Source organism: Tursiops truncatus, chromosome 7 (genome assembly GCF_011762595.2).
Source record: "Tursiops truncatus isolate mTurTru1 chromosome 7, mTurTru1.mat.Y, whole genome shotgun sequence".
Lineage (NCBI taxonomy): Eukaryota > Metazoa > Chordata > Mammalia > Artiodactyla > Delphinidae > Tursiops > Tursiops truncatus.
The window spans coordinates 96,169,137-96,187,343 of NC_047040.1; the positions used below are offsets into that span (position 1 = coordinate 96,169,137).

The window sequence follows — 18,207 nt, forward strand, 5'->3', positions numbered from 1 at the left end:
GATTTGGGGCGGTGACAATGTGAGCAAAAGTTTTAACACATTTGAGCTTCAGTTCATGAATCTGTAAAATGAAGGTAAATAACTATTTATCTGATAGCATTTTGTGAGGCAATGGAAGTTGTGATTAGCATAATACCTGCCACCTAGCAGGTGCTGGTCGAATGTTTCCTACCTTGTTTTTCTCCTTCCTGTCCTCCTTTTCCCCTCCCTTCCTTCTTTTTTTTCCTCCCTCCCTTCTCTTTCTTCCTCACATACAATTTTCAGTTTGCCTGGGGCTTCTTGTGTGCTTTTAAGTGATAGCTTGTGGGGTAATCGTCACTTTCAGGGCCTGAGATATGGCTCCTGAAGCCTGTACACCAACCTAAGCCTGGCCCAGCAGCTTTCAGCCTCCCTTCCCAGCCACGGGGCCCTCCCCAGCAGAGTGTCATTCACCCCGGTCTCTAGGTCTGGTCTTTCTCCCAAACTTAATTATCAATTTACCTCACCCCTAAGACTACTCTTATCTCTTCAGCAAAGTTGCCAGCAAGCAGTGAAGTTTGGTGTGTTCAGTAGATGCTCAAAAAAATGCTTGATAAATTGGACCTACGATAGCCAAGCTACAGGAGCTCATGGAGTATGAGATACAGATTCTGGGCACCAGGTGTTTTGGAATCATGTTCATTGACTATATCAAGAAGCCTGGTTTCTGGAAAGACAGCTTTGTGTCAGGTTAAGGCTCTAGAATCATATTGTCTCTTCTTGGTGTCCTGCGACAAATTTCTTAATCTCTCCAACTTGAATTTTCCCATCTGCTAAGAGGTGACAGTAAGGTGGTTTGTGAGTAAATAAGAAATGGCCTCCAAAACACTTAGCGGAGTGGGTTGCATCGTAGGAGAAACAAACAATGGCTAGTCCTGAGATAGTTTGAAAAACACCTGTTATGGGCTGAATTGTGCCCCCCAAATGTATATATTGAAGTCTTAATCCCTTCTACCTCAGATGGTGACTGTAGTTAGGTATAGAGTTTTTAAAGAGGTGATTAAGTTAAAATGAGGCAATTAGAGTGAGCCCTAATCCAGTATGACTTGTGTCCTTGTAAGAAGAGGAGATTAGAACACAGATACCTACAGAGAAAACACCATGGGAAGGCACAGGGAGAAGACAGCCATCTGCAAGCCAAGGAGAGGGGGCGTCTCAGAAGAAACCAACGCTGCCGACAGCTTGATCTTGGACTTTTAGCTTCCAGAACTGTGCGAAGATAAATTTCTATTATTTAAGCCCCCCAGTCTGTGGTATGTCGTTATAGCATCCCTAGTGCCACCCCATGACAGGACTGTTTCCCCCCAGCCTTGTGATCCTGAGGAGAACCCCATACTCAGCCTGGACTCCATCAATGATGATATGATTGAATTTAACAGACTGAATGTTTTGTTCTGCCCTTTCCTCCTGGGTTTTCACTCCCAGTGAGTTACATCCCCAAGCCATAGGCTGGCCATGTTTCAGACCAAGTTCCTGCTTTGTATGTGGAAGCCCCTTTTGAGCAACTTTTAAACAGCAGTATCTTAATCCACTTGCTGTTTGCCTTGATTTGCCCCTTTATTTCCTGATGAACCAAGGGACCTGAGCTTTGATTGTGTTTTCAACCATTTGGCCATCTACCTTGTGTGAGTTTTCTGGTTTGCCAGAAATGTGGACCTAAGTGCTCCGTCTGTGTTCTTGGATTCTGACCTATTGCCCATCTGACCTAGGTTTGTCTTGTGGGCCCTGAGTACTTTCCAAGCTTCAGTGGCTCCAGTGCCTCTATAATTGAGGAATGGGAAGAGCGTGGACATTCTAACATTAATCTGGGTGGCGGGTGTAGCTAGTATAGCTGTGTCATGCTACCCATGGACACATGAGGAAATTGAGGCCCATTCAGGGCCAGCGCCTGCAAAGTGATGCATCACACATCTGGTTTGTTTCTCTGTAGCACCAAGACCTTCCTCTTCCTGCAGAGAACCTTTCACTTTGCCTTCCTGGCTCTGACCCTTGACTTTTCTATGACCTCCACAACCTGCCAGATCATTCTAATAATTGTTCTGCATTCCCAAAACATAGTTACTTGCTTTGTGTCCATGTCCCATCATAGGCCTTTACATGGCTCCATAAAGATCAGCTGTAGTCTAAGGAATCTCTGACCTTGAAGACTATACCTCAGAGTGTGGATAAAGAAGGGCAGCAGGAGCTGACCAACTCTGGAAAGGAGTTCAAACAGATTTGCTTTGCTATTCTTCGGACACTGAGCTTTTCAAACCTGCCTCTAGTAGTAAGATTATCAGGATACATACTAAAGCTCTATAAATGGCAGAGAGGAATTTATGTCACGAGATCTAAAAATTCCTAGGTGACCGTGTTCTATGATGACTATGCCAAGTGTCTTGTGTGAGATCAGATTTCTTTATAGACGCAGCACAGTCAGTGCATGAAAGTGGTTCATAAGAGGAAGGCAAGGAGTTAGAATGTGAGCACTTGAAATCAATCTGGAGGCAGACTAGATCCAGGAAAAGCAGACTAGATCCAGGAAAATATCTAGGAGTCAGTGGGAAAGTCAGAATGGGGAACCACTTGGGCGGTCCAACATAGGAACAGGCATAGCAAAAGGAAGTGTATGATTTAGACACATTGTTTTATGGACTTTCTGGGAAGTCATGAATTGTTTCTTGTCTCAGTAATACTTTTTTAAAAAAATAATAGTTTGGACCAGTTGCTCTCTAAATTCTATTCTGTTTCTCCAACACTAATCTGTTTTATTTGTTAAGTGCCAGTGTCAGAGCACATTAGCAGTACAGCTAACAAGATGTAAGATACCAGCAATATTAAGTATTTGACATCTGAAACCAAATTCTTTTCTAGAAAAAAAATTCTTTTTGTGTGGTTTTTGCTAAGGCTTAGAGCAGGCCAAAATCCAGGTGTAAAGGCTGGTCTTGGAAAATAGACCTTTGAGAGCAGAAAGTGACCCATGGGTACTCATTTCACATCTCTAGTAACTTATGAGCTATTTGGCCTCATGGCAGTGGGTCAGCAGTGACTTTGAGGCTTTGGCACTGAATTTGACTTGGTCAAACTATGAATAAAGGCTCCAGGAGAATTTCAAAATACATGATGGAGGACTTCCCTGGTGGCTTAGCGGTTAAGAATCCGCCTGGCAATGCAGGAGACATGGGTTTGAGCCCTGGTCCAGGAGGATCCAACACGCTGCAGAGCAACTAAGCCCATGCGCCACAACTACTGAGCCTGCACTCTAAAGCCCACGAGCCACAACTACTGAGCCCACGCACCACATCTACTGAATCCCGTGCACTCTAGCGCCTGTGCTCTGCAACAAAAGAAGCCACCGCAGTGAGAAGCCCACACACCACAACAAAGAGTAGCCCCCACTCGCCGCAACTAGAGAAAGCCCGCATGCAGCAATGAAGACCCAACTGAGACAAAAAAAAAAAAAAAAAAAAAATAGATGAGGGCTACACAATGGAGTTTTCTGCCCATAGAATGACACAGTGGAGGGGCTGACTATATGGGAAACAAATAAAATCTCTCTGAACCAGTACCGTGAAGTGTGATCACACAACAAACCGTGAACCATCAGTTCAGGGCAAACTAGTTAGAACCTCCCAGATCACTCTCACTGCCCTGTGTTTACTGGAGAGATTCTTCTTTCTAGATCACCCTCCTCAATCCTCGCAGTTGCTTCAAAATCTAAGTTAGAACACTGGGCAAGACAAAAGTGGGTTGTCACCTATACCCTCAATATAATATTCCCAGCACTTTTCAACTTCGACTGTGTGTTGAATCAGATTTATGCTGTCTTTCTCAGGAGCAGGTACATAATTTGTGGAGCCCAAGGCAAAATGAAAATACAGTGTTCCTGGTTCAAAAGTGAAGGAATTCAAGATGATGCCAGCACAGGATTAATCCAAGCACAGGTCTCTTTTAAGCACTGGGGTCCGTGCAGTTGTACAGGCTGGATGTCTATGGAGTCAACACTCATCCTGTCTTCCAGTCTTCTGTTCCTGGAAAGAAGCCTGTTCACGTAGGGTGCTGGTTTTCATCTCTGAGCTGTTGGACCAATGCACCCAAGCAACTTACGTACACCATTCTTTCTCTTGTACTGCCTTGTTGGGAACCACAGACAATTTTACTGAAGTGAGGAAAAGCCAGCAGAACAAATTTGACAATGTTTTCTGGCTCACATTTTCCATGGAGAGGCACCCTCAGGGTGCCAAGATCTTCCTACATATTCTGACTCTAAACCAGGGGTTCTTAATGAGGGATGAACATCAGGATTACTTGAGATGATTCTTCAAAATATACTTCTCAGGGATTCTAAATCTGTCAACGCAATCCACATAGGGTATTGAAAAGGCTTCTGAGCAAAATATTGGTAAAGAACTACTTGAAAATGATTCCGTTTATTTGGTATTTTTGAGGCATATATATCCATGTATTCCCCCTACCCCCTTGATGTTAGAATCTGTTGAAGCTGACAGTATTTTGTTTTTTTTTCAGAGTGCCTTATCCTTCACTTTGGCTTATAGATTCTGGGTGGTGATGATTATCCACTTTGACTCAGAGCAAACTTATTTGTGACTGGCTTTAGTGGAGGCCAAAAACTAATTATTGCAACCAACCAAGAAAAAAATAAAAGAAACGAGGAAATGCCACAAGTATTGGCAATATTTACTGCAGCATATGGCTAATGTGTAAAGAGGTAACAGAACGATGTATCTCAGGGGATCATTGAAAAGGAAAATTACTTAAATTAACTTCTCAGGCAAACCAAATTATGCATCATGCGCCCTCCTGTAATGCTATACAAAGTCAATGTTTGTGAAGAGTAGAACCGGGGGCTATCAATCAAGCCTTTCATAGGAATGGTTGTGTCTGCAGGGATTTTTTTTTTTCTCCTTTGCATTTCTGGCTTTTAGATGAATGAAGAATTTTTTCTCAGCAAATTATTAATTACTTCTTCTTGCCTATCGAATTGAGTTCACTGTAGTGCTGTAGGAGTCAATGGTATTCAAACTGCAGCTTTTGATGAAGTAATCGGCTGCTTCTGGGGCCTCTTTCAGCTGCCCTGGGCGTGCTTCACATGTAAACGACTGCCAAATGGATTCTTTCGACATTCCAGCCAATTAAAATACATTTAAAGTGCAGCTGGTGTAGAGGCAAGCCGGGCGATTGTGCAGAGAACTTCAGGGCAGAGAGACAGAAAACAAACTTTGGGGAACCCAGCTCGGGCAGCCCAGCCAGGGATAGCGGGGCAGTGGAGAAAGTCCCTTAAAGAGGCTATCTTTAGCTCCCGTCAGCAGCAAAGATGACACTTTGAGCACCACCTTAAAAGACACAAAAGAGGGAAGTATGTTTGTTAGGGTGTCAGTTTTCTCCCCTTGCCTCTTGAAACTCTGTGTTGGCTGGTTGCCCAACGTGGTGCTGCATACACAGAACACAGCGGTGTTTGTTAAACCCGGGCTGGGGAAGCCAGTGATTAAAACTCTTGAAGGAAGATTGGAAAACCCCAGGAACTCTCCTCAGTAGCCTTAGAACATTGACCGAATGAAACAGAAAGCACTGAGTGGGCTAAAGTGAAAACGTTCACCGTCCCTGTCTGCTATGCCTTTTCGGTAAGGACAGAATTTTCTTTTCTCTGTCTTTTTTTGTTTTTTCTCTAATGTTTCTGTCGGTGTGGAGGCGAGAGAGAGCTTCCAATATGCTAAGTAAGTGCTCTGCTTCAGACCTCTGATTTGCAGAGTGTAGGGTTTGCCTGTGATTTTTCTGGAGGGCTCGAGGGCGTTGCAATGTGTAAATAGACACAGGGCATCACCCAGCATGCACGTGGAGTCTGCCAGTGTTTTTCCAGAATTCAGAAGGATACAGTTTTCAAGGTTTGCCTCTGCTGCTCTGTCTCTGTGTTTGCTGCCTGCGTCCAAGTGTCCTGAGGTTGATTACAAATACAGTAGATTCCTCCTTTGAACCAACAGGTGTGCTGTACATGCTTGTTTCGTTTTTAGTCTTATCATCAATGCTGTCAGGTCCATTCTGCCGCCAGCCCCTCACCTATGCATGCAAAAAGTGTTTTCTTCCTCCTGGGTTAATATTCAGTCAGACACAAGCATTCTGTTTTACTCAAGCAAATCCCAAATGTTTGGAAATGCCTTGCTTTATCTTGACTCTCTTGGAGAAGCTGCTAACTTGGGAATTTGTTGTGAATCACTCTTGTCTTATAGTGGAAGGAGGCAGCTGCAGTTGCCCTGTCTCTGTGGTTCTGCAAGCTCGGTAAATACCCAGCTCTGTGGGTTGGACTCCGAGGCCCATCTTCAATTCCTGAATGTTCAGGAAGAGCATGGCTGAGCAGGGGTATTGATTCCTACCCATCATTTGTGTGTCAATGAAAGACACACAAAGTTGCTGACTGTTTCTGATCTTAGCTTGTCACGGTCGGCCCTTTTTGGCTTCAGATTTGTTCATTGCCAACAAAGAATCTTGCACATTTCACGGTGAAGGATCGCGTTGCAGTGTCCTGAACTCGGTTCAGTGCTCTTTATTAATTTTTAATGTGCCAGTAGCTCTGAGGCTTTGCCAAGCTGAGACTTTCCAAAACTCTTTGGGCTACCTACTGCCAAGGTAAACGGTGGTAGGTCCAGAAGGGATATTTTAAGGAGACTTGCAAGAGCAAAGTTTTACCTGTTAAGTTTGTCGTGAGTCAACGAAAGAAATCTTAAATAAAAGAGATTTCAGAAAGAGCTGCCTCAGCTATGCCCTCCGTGTGAGAGACCTGCTGTGGGGTTCTGTGTCCTCACACACACAGTGGTCTGTGTCCCGTGTGCAGAGAGGATAAGGCGTTCTACTGTATTGGTGTTAAGGTGGGTTTATGAAGTAGGTGCTCTATGAATGGAGACATGGGAATACAGAAGGCCTTCCTGCCGTGGCAGTGTCTGAGCCCAGAGGCAAACGAGCCTACACATGCGGTGGCTGCGTGTCCAATACAACCATTTCAGACACACCAAGTGAGCTGGCCGTGGACAGTGTTCACAGGAGTCCCTGTGGACAGATATGTAACTTTTTACAGAAGAAAAATGGCGTGGTATACCTCAGAAAAGTGGGCCCTGGAGGTGACCTCAGGACTCAGATGACAATGGAAACCTACTTGTGATGGACCAGGTCCTGGAGAATGGAAGACTGTAGCCTCGTAGGGCTGTCAGTTGCTCACCAGCCTACTGCAAGGTCAGTGGTGTCATCATCATTCCTCGGGGATGCAGGTAAGAGTCAAATGGACCCTGCCTGTAAACACAAGTCCTGTAGGCAGAGACTTCATCTGTCAGGTGGCTGTGAGGAGAGCACTGAATTAGAGAGGAGCTTCAAGGTTCTTTCTGATTTAGAGTCAATGAGGTGAAGACTTTACACACACATAGGCAGTGATAAGAATGGGGCAAGAATGAAGGAAGCCCTCAATTAAGTGGGTTTTGTTGCCTTTAGAGTCAAGCCCAGTCTCCTTCCTGTGGCCTAGAACAGGGTTGACAAATGAGGCATCGCAGGCTAAATCTGATCACCACAATTTTTTATAAATAAAGTTTTATTGGAATGCAGCCATATCTCTTTGCTGACAGCTGGTCCACAGCTGCTTTTGTGCTTTCACAACAGAGCTGAGTAGTTGCCACAGAGACCCTATGGTTCTGCAAAGCCTGAAACATTTAGTATCTGGAGCTTTACAGAAACAGTGTGAAAGGCTACACATGGGAAACAATGCTTCTGAAACTATCTCACAGATCGGATTTTTTTTTTTTTTAATTTCCAGTCTGGTTTGGACTGATAGGTTTATTAAATGTGATAAAAAAACATTGCTTGAATGTTGGGGTAATACCAAATTGCCACAACATTTCTAAACATTTACACTTAAGTTTGGTACTTATCATGGATCCTTAGCCGTTTGCAGACCGGTGCCAGGCCATGGACCACACTTTGAGAAGCTGTCATCCCTGCTAAATTTTCTAGTCTCGCCTTGTGCCATTTGTCCCAAATCTCCAATCATGCTACTGTTCTTTCTGAGGATTGGATGCATTAAATTCTTTTCCACATTTGGGCCAGTACTACTGCTGTTTGCTGGACCTGGAACTTTCTACATCTTTTCTTAGCTCCTTCTTTCCATGAGGGCTCTGCTTTGGTTCACTTCGTCAAGGAGACCTTTTGACCACTCCATCTGAAAAATTGTCCCTCATCTTACATCACTCTTCCTTTATAGCACTTATGACCATCAATGCTTGTGTTGTTTATTTACTTATCTTCCCCTTATTTGTTTTCCTGTATTGGTCTGGATTCAGTAACAATCCATTTCTGCTTGTGCAGAAAGGGATTTCATATTGGTTTTGGGTGGCATATGAAATCTTGTACGAGTCAGGGAGCAGACAGAGTTCCTGAGACAACGCTCAGAACAGCACAACAGAATTGACCACTGCACCTCTGTCACTATACAAAGCTAGGATTCAGGAAGTTGACGCCAGCATTGTTAGCTCCAGGACCACACTACCTCTGCAGTCGTCTCCTCCACCAAAATGAGCATTTCTGTTTCTTGGAACACATGAAGCTAGGGATAGGATACTGGGATCTTTGCTAAAGAGATTGCAGAATACCCCAAACCTCTGGCAGGAACAGCAGAAATATAGCATCTACCTCATTATCTTCACTCTGATTTTCAAATCCCACTGAGTGGAGGGCAGTCTTCTAGGTGAAATCTGAATCACTGTAGAACTTGAGCTATGAGAGGATCAGGGAAATGCCACCTTAGGATTTTTAGTCTTTAATGCTGGAATGGAGTCACCAGAACCTGCCTCTGTCCCCTGTTGGAATGTAACCTCCATGAGGGTTGGGACCCTGTCTGCCCATCCATCACCCTGCACCCATGCTAAATTAATGCCTGATATGTGTAACATGCCAAGTAAATGTTGATCATAAGAATGCATGCATGAATGAATGAATGACATGTCCCCCAGAAGTCTGTGATTTGTATAGGAGGGTAGCAGGTGGCACACCTGAGGGAGATGCATGAATATGAGTCAGCCTGGGAAATGTCTTTGGTGGGAGATGGAAGACTACCCGTAAGGGATAGTCTCACTTTTGAAACATATCTTGTTTTTCAAAGTTGGAACATATTCATGTATAATAGCTGCAGTTAGTCTGCTCAGGGCTGGGATTAATATTATAAAATATATATATATTTTATATATATAATATATATATATATTTATATATAATATAAAATTTATTAATATTAATAAATGACTAATATGCCATTTACTGAGGACTTATTATGAGCCATATGCTACACTAAGTCCTATATATGCATTAGCTCATTTAATCTGCAAAAAGTCCCAATGAAGTAGGCATTATTTCCATTTACAGAGAGGAAACAGAGGCTTTGAATGGAAAAGTGACTTCCCAAGTCACAGAGAGGTAGAGTCGGATTTTATCCCATGACTTCTGAAACTTAAGTTTGTACCCTTTACCTCTAGTTATAACCCTGCATATAATTTATCTTTCTGGTTGTTGTCTCTTCACCTCAGCCTCCCCTGTTTTGTTTCCATCCTAGTGGCTGGTTAATCTATTGCATTATCTACTTTGTGCCTTAGCAAGGTAACTCCAGTCATCAGGACTGAGATATCAGTATGGGTCCTTGGTTATCATTGCTGAATATCAGCAATGAATCTGTGGGTCTATAGATGTGAATATAAAAGGGGTAGGAGAGAACTACATATACAGTGATTAAGGTATCAAAAATCGCTCTTAAGACAAAAATCCTAGAGGGTAGAATATTTCTAACTGGAAAAACTTCCAGCCTCATGGTATATGTGATAAAAAAAATTTCAAGTCTTTGTCTTCTGTTTGGTTGAAGTTCTACTCACATCATCTTTATTAAACCCGTGATGTTTGGTAATAATTGTGCTTGTCATTTCATAACAGACAATAAGTTGAAAATTATTTTTACATTCAAAATATTAAAGGACTCAGAGAAACTGCTGAAGAAAGTCATTCTGCCAAGGGGTGGGATATCTAACAAAGATTACCTGACAACAATGTCTATGATGAGATAAACCACTTGAAGGCCTGACCCTAGTGCCTATAAAAATGCTAAGGGGAAATAGGAATACTTCTGGAATGGTGGAGTAAAGACCTCTGAACATCTACTCTTCCATAAAAGCAGGGAGAACAGTGACAAAAATCATCAAAATCAACATTTTTCAAAGTTTGGAAATTAAACGTAGGCTTATGATGATCTGAGGACCATTTATTCAGGAAAAAAAACTAACCAAAACAAAAAAACCCTGAATCTCAGTAAGAACAGTGTGCTTTGTGTCATTTAGCTTGCTCTGTTCCTATTCACCCTTTTGCAGCTCTGAGGAAACCTTAAAAACTAACCGTTTTGCCATCACAGTAGTTGTGATAACAGTACCCTAGTGGCCGCTGGAGAGGAAAAGACCTGTTTGGAGCTCTACAGAGAGCCTTATTCCCAGAGAATTGTCATGATTTGACCTGTCTGGTAGCTGCTTGGGAACTCCCATTTGCAGCTCTTGTCTTTATTTGACCTGATTCAGCACTCACTCAGTGCATAGAACTTTTCTCCTGGGACACTCGTCAAAAACAGTCACAGCAACTGTTTTAACATTGCAGCTGCCTGAGGCAGCAATAAGAGTTGGGGCAAACAGGATGATAGTCAAAAATTTCTAAATAAAAAGCTGGGGAATGATGTGTCCATTGGGTCTTTGAAATGCTCACATATTCCTGGAAATATAAAAGTCATGTACATGTGCAGAGGCATGCACATTCTCAGGAAAGACCTGAGAAATCTTCCATCTCTCACCAATGGCTGACCTTGAGTCTCTGCACAAGCAGGGAGTGAAAGTTAAGGAAGAATTGTAAACAGCAGGCAAATTGAAGGTGTGTCCCACTATACACAGAAATCCCCTCAGCAAAGGCTGGAACTTATTGGTTGAGGGCATTATATAAAAAAAAAAAGTCTGCCCAGCCATTAGCTGGCCACTAAGCTAACAACACATGACAAAGAATACAGACTCTACAGAATAAGGTTAGAAAAGTCACTAACATATAGCAAGAACAATTACAGCAACAACAAACAGCAACAACAACAAACCGTGGTTGCGGGAGAGAGATGATTTCCAGAGTTGCTGAGTTATATTATTTTAAATGTCCACTTTTCAAAAAAACCTATAAGACATGCAAAGAGTCTGGAAAGTATGTTCTATTCACAGGGGGGAAAAGACAGTCAATAGAAATTATCTCTGAGGAAGCCCAGATATGGGACTTACTAGACAAAGACTTTAAATCAGTGACCATACATATGTTCAAAGAACTAAAGGAAATCATTTCTAAAGGAACAAAAAGATATATGAGAACAATACCTCACCAAACAGAGAATATCAATAAAGAGATAAAAATTATAAAAAGATACCAAATAGAAATTTTGGAGCTGATACGTACAATAACTAAAATAAAAGTTTCACTACTGGGTTCAACAGCAGGTTTAAGTAGACAGAAGAAAGAATCAGAAAATTTGAAGATAGGTCAAATGAGATTATTCAATCTGAAAACAGGAAGAAAAATTAGCAGAACCTCAGAGACCTGTGGGACACCATCAGATGTACCAACATACACATAACGGGTGTCTGAGAAGGAAAGGAGAGACAGAAAGGGACAGAAAGAATATCTGAAGAAATAATGACTGAAAACTTTCCCTATCTGATGAGATATGGGAATTTATATATCCAAGAATCTCAGTGAATTCCAAGTAGGGTAAACTCAGAGGTTCACTCTGAGACATATTATAGTCAAATTGTCAAAAAACAGAGAGAATCTTGAAAGCAGCAAGAGAAAATGCCTTGTTATGTATAAGGGAGTCTCAGTTATATTAATAGCCAATTTCTCATAAGAAACTATGGAGGCCAGAAAGAAGTGGGATGATATATTCAAAGTACTGAAAGAAAAATACTGTCAACTGAGAATTCTATACCCAGAAAAATTATTCTTCAAAAATAAGGAGAAATTAAGACATTACCAGATTGAAAACTGAGAGAATTTATCACTAGCAGGACTTTCCTTCCGTAAATTACTAAAGGGAGTCCTTCAGCCTGAAATAAAAGAGAACTAGACAGTAACTTGAATCCACACTCAAAAAGATAAAGTGCACTGGTAAAACATAAAAGACAGTTTACACATATTATTTTTATAACTCCTTTTTTTCCTCCCACATGATTTAAAAGACAGTTGCAAGCTATAAGCATAAAGCTATGTTGATGAGCTTATAATATATAAAGATGTAATGTGTATTACAATAAAAGGACGAAGGAAAGTAGCTCTACAGGAGCAAATTTTTTGTACACAAATGTTCTTAGCAGCGTTATGCATAATTACCAAAAAGTAGAAAGGACCCAAATGTCTGTTAACTGATAAATAAACAAAATGTGGTATATATATACAATGGAATATTATCAAGCCATATAAAGGAATTAAATACTGATGCATGCTACAACATGGATGAACCTTGAAAACATTATGCTAAATGGAAGAAAACAGATACAAAAGGCCATGTGCTATATGATTCCTTTTATATGAAATGTTCAAAATAAGCAAATCTATAGAGACAGAAAGTAGATTAGTGGTTGTTAGGGGCTAGGAAAAAGGGACATTGGAGACTGGTAATTGGCATAGTGTTTCTTTGGAGGATAATAAAATGTTCTGGAATTAGATATTGGTGATGGTCGCACATCTCTATGAATATACTAAAAATGCAATTGTGCTCTTTAAAGAAAAATAATTTTATTGTATAGTACTATATCTCAATAAATATGTTATTTTAAAAAAATACTAAGGGGAAAACCAGAGTAACTGGACACCTCAGAGTCAGGTCCACCTTACCAATTTTTGAGCATGAGGAGAGAGTGCAAATAGAGGTCCACATGTCATAAGTTAACTATTTTAAAATTATGAGTCAAGCAAACACTAACTTAAATATGTTCTATTCTCCCACTTTGACAAATATACATTCGTCCCAAAACAACTTTGTACCATTGGCTATGGGAAGTCAGTAAGAGCTTTAAGAAGGACAGTCATGTGATTATATATTATCATTTTGGATACAGCCTGTTGGCAGTCCTGTCCCCGTGTGAGTAGAAGAGAGTCTGGGGATTGCAGTTGCTGAACTAAAGCGGTGGTCATACCAGGAACCGGGAAGGACTCAGTCCAGTGTCATAGCTATGGAGAGGTGTGACAGATACAACGGAGATTCTAAAAGCTGGATCAGCAGAAATGGATGTGGAAGGGAAAGGAGGGAGGAGAGAAAAGAGAAGGAGAGGCCAGTTGACCTTTAGAGCTTCAGTGACTCAGGCTGGTGATGTTAAAGAGGAAAAAGACGAAACAGGTTTTGATGGGAGTGGAGGAGTCTTGCAAGCTGGGCTTTGGGTAGGTGAGGCTGGGCTATCTGTGGGACTTCAGGTGGAAACGGCCAATTAGCATTTAGAAGCAGGTGTCTGTAGCCTAGAAATGAGGCTTGAGTTAATAGAATGATTTAGAAGTCATCAAATTGTCAAAAATCTCAGGAGGGAGTAAGATTTCATAAGAGTAAGAATCAAATGGAAAGAGACACAACAGAGCAGTACAATTAATAATCAGAGTCTGAAATGTTTACTAAAACAAATGACAAATATAATACCATTTGCAGGAACTTTCATGTTGTATAGCAGAATCTCAATCACATGGCAAGCTTGGTGCTGTTGATTAGAAAATGGTGATTATGATTTGATCCATAACTAGTAGCAGTTGGGAAGAACAACCAAAATCAGTTGAATCATATATGGAAAAACATATAACTGAATTTTTAATTTACATATAACAGAGCTTCTATATAAAAAATATATAACTAAAAATATGTGTATAACTGGCTGCGGTTTGTTAGGACTGTTTTTGTGTGATCACCTGTGCTTGAAAGAAGGCAAACAGGCTGTTAATTGCCTTAACTGGATGATGATGATTCTCTTTAATGTTATTACAGGATTTTTAAACCTTGAAAGTACTTCAGAACCATTAGTTAGACATTTCTTATCAGCTCTCTGTACTAGACATTACTGTGCTGTCTGTATTCTTGATGCCACTGCCATTCCTTCTCATGCTGCAATTTATGACCAGCTATGTGATTGCAGTTCATCGGGAAAAGCCCTTAGAACCAAGAACCCACTTAGTTTTTGTTTATATTTAATTTTTAAAATTTTTTCCACTTAGTTTTTGTTTATTGAAATAGCATTGATTTGAGTTTGGTGTTGCAAGGTTTTTTTGTTTGTTTAATTACTGAATGAGTAAAATTTGCATGTTTTCAATGGCTTAAGCTGTTGTCTGAAACACCCTTCTGTACTACTTTGATTGACAAAACCCAGGGCTATGACTACTTCTTGTCACCCAGGCCTAGACTCAGGAGTCACTGTTTTCAGATCATCACCAGGAAATGGCCCAGCATTTGGGAATGTGCTCTTGTTTCCTTGGTTTCACTGGGATTTAGCATTTCTAAGAGAAGCAGATATTTGCACAATCAGTATCAATAATTGGACTTGGTGGAATATGAGAAGGTAAGAAGTTAAATGTATTAATCAGGTTTTTAATCTTAAATTAGCAGCAGTCACTCATTTTCAAAGAGTCATGAAGGAGCTAGTTTTGCGGAAAACTTTAAAGGAGATAAAGATTGCATGCCTCTCCATTTCTGTTCTACCAAAGTTTTCAGATCCTCCTCTTCTGTCCTGGCTTCCAGAAATACCATAGCAGGATTGACTGTCTCCTTGCTCTGTGACTTGTATGTCATGCTCTTTTATGTCTTTATCTCTCTGCATCCTGTTTTATTACTCTGATTGGATATAAAATGGGTTGCTATGAGGTAGGCTAGCTCATAATCTGATAGTGGAAGTGTACATTGGTGTGGCTTTTATGGAAAGCATTTTAGCAATATGTGTTAGAGTCTCTTAATCAATTCTATTTTACCTTAATCTATTCTGTTTTAATTTAACCTGTTCAAAGGAGATAACGTGTGATACATACAAATATCTACTTACAAAACTATTCATTACTATATTAATGCTAAAATGAAGAAAACAACTACCCATCAATAGAATTGTCATATAGATTACGGACTGGTGAGAGCTCTTATAAATCAATAAGAAAAAGATTACTATCCCAATAGAAAATGGTTAAAGGAAATGAAATGCAGTTTTCCAAGGAGAAGTATAAATCACCAAGAAGCATTTGAACAGATGTTCAATCTCATTATAAATTAACAGGATACAAATGAAAATAATGAGATATTATTACACTACCTATTATTAGCAACAATTAAACCATCCTCATTGATGAAGAAGTAGAAATCGGGCATTCTCATTTATCTAGGTGGGAATGTAATTAGGACGAATTTGGGGAAAGGAGCAATTTGGGTGGGAGAGAGCATAATTAGGACTCAGCGATACACTGCTAAAAATGTTATCTTAAATAATCACTAAGTCTACAAAGATTATGTATAGGATATTTATTACACTAACACTTAAGCTAGTGAAAACTGAATAATCCAAAGCCATTGGTAGGTGATTGCTAAATAAATTGTAGTACAACCACACAATGGAACACCATGCAGCCATTAAATACTGATATAGATCTGGTAGATAGGAATGATGCCTATGAGATAGTAAGTGGCAAATGTAAGCTAAAAATAAGTGTGTATTATAAACTCATTTTTAAAAAATATGTCTTTATCCACATGTATGCGTCTGCATACAAACAAAAGTTTGAAAGCACTTCCACTAAAATGAGAAGATAAGTTTTACTTTATTGTACATTTTTGTATTGCTGTAATTTGGTTTCAATTCACGTATATTAATACCATAATCAGTAAAATGCAGCTTCACCATTGTAATCAAAGAAGTAAAATGTTACAACCATAAGATGAAATATTGTATAGAAATTTAAAACAGGAATTTTGAAAAATAGTCAGTTAAATGATGCTAAATAAAAAATAATTACAGAGAGAAAAGACCAGAAGGAAATGCATCAAATGTTAACAGTATTATCTGTAATAAATATTTATAAGAATTAAAGCCGTAACCAAGTTATTTGTAATAAATATCTATTAATTTCATATTCAGAGAAAATGTTTCAAAACAATTTAAAAGAGTTATTTGTATTGTGACCAAGTTCTCTGTAGTCCCACTTTTTTAGGTGCCACACATCAGAATGCCATAGTTATGCCTACACTCACATAAAAAAGTAAATGTTGTACATAACAGATGTATGTCATAAGCCAGTTAAAAAATTCTTGTATTTGGAAACTTCTATAATAGTGAACACTGTAGACACTGGGGCAGACAGATTTTTAGTTTTGGGGTCTTCTGGAGAATTAGGGAGAAGGGTCATATACACACGAAACACTTCGGCATATTTAGTGGACAATCCACAGAGTTGGGTAAATGGTAAAAACAAATTAGGAAGCACGTTATTATACTATTTGCTATTTCAGATAGAGAATTTGGAAAATTGGATAAGATGTATTTTTCACCAACCCATCCAAAGTACTTTAATAATTAATCCCCCATGCCCTGCCAAATTATCTTAAATTGGTTTACTCCTATGAACTTTCTTTAGTGTCGTTACCTTCTTAGAACATCTTTCACAACAATCCTGTGAGGCAGGCAGGGCAAATATTTACAGTTCACTGCTAAGAAATGAGCTTCAGAGAGGTTAAAAACATTGCTCAAGAGAAGTGAGGAGCTGGGATCTGAACCCACATTTTTCTGATGATACAAGTTAATTCCAGTTATTACTGGGAATTGAGTCTGGGTTTACTGACTCCAAATCTAGTTATACCATACCATTCTATCCTTCTCCCGGAAGTTTAAGATGCCTAGGATTGAATCCTGATCTGTCTTTTAACAAGGCACCAGTGAGCAAAAGGAAAGGAGAATCCCAGGTAGAGGAAAGATTGTGGTAAGGCATATGCAAAGGGAAGGGGTTTGGAGGTGGGAGAGAGGTAGGTAGAGCCTCAGACCCGATGTCTTCAAAGGCTATACAGGTGATATAAATAATGGAAGCCTGCCAGGATTAAGAAATACAAAATCATGGATCTCATTGTGGTAGAGATGGCAGAGTGCGTGAGGAAGTGGGTGATTCGGAGAGCATGTCCTGTGAATGGCTGAAGGATGTAGTTGTTACACAGCACCAGCAATTGTCACCAAAAAGGAGCTAGCTCTGTATTTTAATTTTTTTTAATTATTTAAAAGCTGGAAATCTGATTTTTAGGTAAAATCTTCCCATTTTTTTTTTTTTTTTTTTTTTTTTTTTGCGGTACACGGGCCTCTCACTGTTGTGGCCTCTCCCATTGCGGGGCACAGGCTCCGGACGCGCAGGCTCAGCGGCCATGGCTCGCGGGCCCAGCCGCTCCACGGCATGCGGGATCTTCCCGGACCGGGGCACGAACCCGTGTCCCCTGCATCGGCAGGCGGACTCTCAACCAATGCGCCACCAGGGAAGCCCAAAATCTTCCCATTTTTAAATGCTAGCATTAATTTTAAAAAAGGGCCCGGGAAGATCCCGCATGCCGTGGAGCGGCTGGGCCCGCAAGCCATGGCCGCTGAGCCTACGCATCCGGGGCCTGTGCTCCGCAGCGGGAGAGGCCACAAGGCCTGCGTACGGCAAAAAAAAAAAAAAAAAAAAAAAAAAAAATTTCTGTAGGCCAACTAAAATATATCTGAAGGCCATCAAAGCCCCTCAAGTTGCTGGTCTGTGATGTCTGGGACATTTTCTGTCTATGGATATACTAGACTTCTGACTGATCAAATTCAGTTCCATTTCCTTGATGTCTTAATTATGCCACTGTGATTCTTGACGTTTGTCCTTTAGGAAAATGTCCATTTAGGAAAATATCCTGTTTTCATCTTCTTCACACCCACCTAAACCAGCCACCACTACTTTGGTTCCTTCTAAGCTTCCATCTAAGAGACTGGAAAAGGAGGTTGTTCCTGAAAGGTTTTCCCCATTGTATCCCCAGAACAGTCTATGTAAACACCATGGGCTGTATGTGAGTGCCAAGGAATGACCCTCAGGGCTTGGGAAAGATGTGCTTTAATTAAGCTACACTTCAGACTTTAATTATTGTCTAGA

At 40.4% G+C, this 18,207-nt stretch overlaps 1 protein-coding gene across 1 annotated transcript in view; it reads left to right on the forward strand.

Annotated features, from left to right (window-relative positions):
* Positions 1–5,170: 5,170 nt before the first annotated feature.
* Positions 5,171–18,207, forward strand: part of NCKAP5 (NCK associated protein 5) — a 1,063,199-nt gene continuing 1,050,162 nt past the window's right edge. Inside the window, exon 1 of the mRNA XM_033860244.2 lies at positions 5,171–5,639. The gene's annotated coding sequence lies outside the window, so the exon portion shown is untranslated. The remainder of the gene's footprint in view (positions 5,640–18,207) is intronic.